This window comes from Chenopodium album, chromosome 3, assembly GCF_948465745.1.
Source record: "Chenopodium album chromosome 3, dcCheAlbu1.1, whole genome shotgun sequence".
Classification (NCBI taxonomy): domain Eukaryota; kingdom Viridiplantae; phylum Streptophyta; class Magnoliopsida; order Caryophyllales; family Amaranthaceae; genus Chenopodium; species Chenopodium album.
Genome location: NC_137836.1, coordinates 37,542,501 through 37,547,362, shown reverse-complemented (window position 1 = coordinate 37,547,362; position 4,862 = coordinate 37,542,501).

Genomic DNA, 4,862 nt, shown 5'->3' with positions numbered 1-4,862 from the left:
AAAGAAAGAATTTTAATTTGTTAAGTCTATTTTTATTTCGATCAAGATCCTTGTTTTCATCAAAAAATTGACTACAGTTTTTTATTCGATTCCCTATTGGGAATATTCACACCATTATTGTGCCTTGAATTCAAACAAATTCGAATTCTTAACTCTCTACGACGCCTAGGCAATAAAAGATTTTCGGGAGGAAACAAATCAAAATTGTTTTTGTCTCTTTTACCTAAAAATTTTTTATCACCATTCTCACTGTATCGTTTTTTATTATTGTTTTGATTATTGTAGTGTTTACTCTTATGAACTAATGAAATCCCTATGGTTTGATACAGAAGAAATTGCCCATCGCCTTTTATAGCCAGACGAATCGGTTCAATAATCAATACCCCGTTTTTTAGCAAATTTGAACGAGTTAAATCGTTCCGACCCAGCAATATATCCATACTCAGTTCTTTTCTTTCGATCGAGGATAAAAGAATTTCTATTGGATTTATCAATCGAAGCACAAGACAATATACTTTGATATTATTGATCAGCTTTTGATTTAAAGAATCTGCCCATTTCAACTGAAAAAGCAAATATCTTTTCAGGAATAAATCAATTTCTACTTTTGTACCGCTCGTGGGTTGCTTTTTCTTTCTCAGCTTTTTCATATCTGATCCTATATAATTTTCTTCAATATCTGTTTGTGCATTTGAGAAAACAGATTCATAGTTTTCGTGAACATCGGATCCAAGATTTTCTTGACTTAGGAGTTCCTTTTCATCTTCATTCTGATTCTCTAATTCAAAATATATTTTTTCATTTGATGGTATAAAAGAATTGATTTTTTTATGTCTATTGATGCTTTTATCTTCACTAACCTTTTCACTTACATTATAATTTGAAAAAAGCATGTTAATTGGTATAACCCACGGTTTCATTTTATATGCATTATAAAATAAGACAAATTCGGAGAAAAACCAAAATTCCAAATTTGATATGGGACAGCTCAGTATTTCTTCATTCATTCCCATCCAATCAAATTTTTTTTTTATCTGGTTGGTTGATTTCTTGATAAATTGTGCGATAAAAAAGACTTTTCTTATCAATTTTATCAACAATTTGATAGTTCTTAGATTCAGTTTTCATTTTTTCATTCATGCTAGTACTGATATTGACCCAGGTCTCAACGTCGACTTTTGTTCTAAGACAAAAATGGAGAATTTTCAAATCCAAATATTTTCTATCTATAGTTTTTTCTATATCCAAAATATTTTTTCTTCCTAAAAAAAAATAATTAGTGATCGGGATATTCCACGCCATGTCAATAAATTTGTCTTTAGTTTTGTTGTAATTAGAAGTATAAGAAAATTCTTGGTTTTTATTTCCCTGGAATGGTATTCCATAACTATATCTATATGAATCTTTCTTATCTTCATAATAAAAAAAATTATATGATAAAACATCATATCTATAATTCTTTTTAAAATTAGATTTTTGATCTGGCAATAACAATAAACGGTTTTCCGAATTATTTGTGTAATTAATTAATTGTTCTTTTTGATATGAATTCGTTTTACTTTTTTTGAAATTATTATTTTCAACCTCACAGTGTTCAGTTACTCTAGTTCGCCATTTTTGTGGCACTAATTGCAACCATTTTATCTGAGATAAATCGTATTGATAATTATTTTTCAATTTTAGCCAGTTTTTCCATTGGTTCAGCCCAGAATTCGGAAGTTTTCCAGTCTTTAGCTCGGGATGAGCTATTCCTTGGGTTCCAAAAAAATCTTTTATTTCATTTTTAAGAAATAAAGATATTCCCCGATACTGAAGGATCGATTTTAATCCATATAAGTTCCAAATTTTGGCTTGGGATAATTTGTAAAATACATAAGCTTGTGACAACACAGAAAAATCCGAAGGAATCTTCGAATTCTTATTACTAATATTATTATTAGTACTAACAAAATGGAAAAATCTTTTGTTTATAGTCCAAATAAATTGAATTTTTTTATTATTAATCTTTTCATGATTTTTTGCATTCTTGGAAATGGATTTTTCAATTACATTTTTTGTTGATTCAAGAAAAAGTTGTGTATTAATTCTGGAAATATTAATGATATATAAAAATATATCTACGTATATCTTTTCCCTAAAAAATTTCAAAATATAATTGAATTTACGGATTAATCGAACATTTCTTCTTTTTAATATATGACCCATATTTTTTGACGATTCCCATTTTTTCGTACCATAAGGTGTTTTGGTAGGACTAACTTTTAGTTTTTTTATTGTCTTTTGCTATTTTTTCTATTTGATTTTTTATTATTCTTGTTCTACTAGTCAGATCTTTCATTTTTTGTTCTGTCGCTGAAGGATTTGTCCAATTTAGGAATCCGGTTTGAATGGATGATTCATTAATCATATGATTGTTGATTAATGAATCTTTTTCATTTTTTCTTTTACTCGATTCTTCTCTCAATTCAAATAGTCGAATTGGATTTACGTTTGAAATTTTTTTTTTTTTTTTTTTTAAAAACAGAAATATTTCAACAATCCAATTGTTTGTTTCATTTTCGAACTTAAAAAAAAAAAGAATTTTTTCTTTGAGTCTTTTTCGAATTTGAAAGCGCCCTTTTAGAAGTTTTTGAATTTTTTTGTCGAGTTGTTTAAAAATAGGTTGAAAAAAAGAGCGTCGCTTTCGAGGAGGACCAAAAGGAAGGTCAGTTTCCAGGCCCACAACTGTTAAAAAACAAAACTCATCTATTCGATTTCGTTTTTGTTCGCTTTTTTTTATTCGATCTTGATCAGACGGTTGTATTATAGATCTGTGCCAAGGTTTTAGACAGAAAGGAAATAATATCTTTATCTGAATACCATCTGTTAACCAGTTTTTAGGAAATTCAGTTTCTGATAATTGAATGCCGTTATAGGTGCATTTAACATGCATTTCGCTATTCCACTCTTTGAATTCATCCGACCACTCGGGTCGTTGGAATAATAACAGACGGCTGAATTTTTTTGCTATTATCAATAAAGGCAATAGAATATATTTTCTAAGAATTGACTGAGTTATTAGCATCAAACCTCTTATTATTTGAGCAAATGGAATAGTATCCCAGGCTTCGGCTATTTCTATTCGTATGTTTTCTTGGCTTTTTTCGTCGTTTTTATTGTATTTTTTAGTTTTCTTTTCCTCTTTCAATTCTTTGTTTTTATAATCAGAAATCCCCAATTCTGAGTTTTTTCCCATCCAATTTTTAAAAATCCCTTTAATTAATCCGGAAACAGTAGCCGAAAAAAAAAGGATTTATCTATTCTGTCTAAAAAAAGCGGGGAATGTATATTTGGTTGAAACAATTCCCAAATAACTATTTTACGTCTTTGAACACGCATGGAACCTACGATTATTTCTCGACGAAAATCAGATTGTTGTGAATAACGTATCAAAGAAACTTCACCTGCTTGCTCAGATATATCCGTGGTATTTGGGGCAGGATTGTCGGTATTCTCTTGCTTATCGGTATAAATAACTACACTTTTCCAATTTCTTGAGCAAATTTGATCATCGATTGGCACCGACACGTCTTTTTCATCTGGTCTATCTTCTGGTTCTAAATCGTCGACTAATTGGTATGACCAACGAGGAACTTCTTTACTTATTTCTTTTATTCCAATCGATTCTTTTGGAATTGTTTGGGGAAAGGAATCTGCTATGATTGTATCAACTAAAAATTTAAAAAAATCTTTCTGGATCTTCGGAAACAATTTGTTCGTGTTCTGAAAGTAAAGACACTCTCTTCTGATTGAACGTGGCTTCCCCGTCAAATTGACTAACGAAATGTCTAATTTTTGATGATATTGAGTTTTGATCTTTTTTATGTTTAAATTCTTGATAATTAGAATCATTACGTAGAATACTATGAATTTTATTTATAAAAATTGCATCTATTAAATTTTTTACTGTCGTTTTCGTTATAATCGATGAAAGCCTTTTTTTTTTATTATACCCCGACATGACCCATTTAATAAAGGATCGTGGTTTTTTTTGCAAATATTCAATTTTCTTTTTAGTTTTATCATTGCATAATCTAGTTTTTTTATCGAGTACATCTATATAAAAAAGTCCTTTGTCTAGAACTGTAATTCTATTAGCAAATTCATTGCTTAAGCTGTTTTTTTTTTGTTCGTTCGTATAAATCCAATAATTGTATAGTTCATCATCATATAAGAATTTTTCTGTTGTAGCCAAAGAAATCTTTCTTTTTATCATTTCCCAGAAAATGGATAAACTAGGTGGATATGTAAAAGAAATTCTTTGCTTTCCATCATTTTGACATGTATAAAAAAAATATTGTGACATTTCATTTCTTACCGCATTTTCAAACCGATTGCTTTTTATATATCGCGTTGGACGATTCCAACGTTTATAGTCGAAAAGAAGAAAAAGAAGGGGTTTTTGAAACCAGAATAGGTTTTTATTTTCTTCTTTAAGTATTTCGAACTTCGAAATATCTTGATTCCCAGAATAAGAAGTTGGGCTATTTTTATAGCATGCTTCTTTTAAGTGCAAGTGAAATTCATCCTTTGTTTTGTCCTTTCCATTCACTCGGATCTTTCCCATTTCATCCATTTTGATTTTGTCCGGATCCTTCTTTTCTTCCGAAAAAAGGAAAGGAGAAGGATCTTCTTCGGTGAATCCCTCTTCTTCCTGTTTAGTCTCCTTCGTTTCGGAAGTTTTTTCTATTTCTACATCTGTTTCTTCCTCACTTTCTTTCGTTTCTGGAGTTTCGTTCAGTTTCTTAGTAAAAATAGGTGACGGCATTCTGCCTAAATAGTAGACACAGGTAATAAAGAAGAGAATACTAAAGATTCCAGCC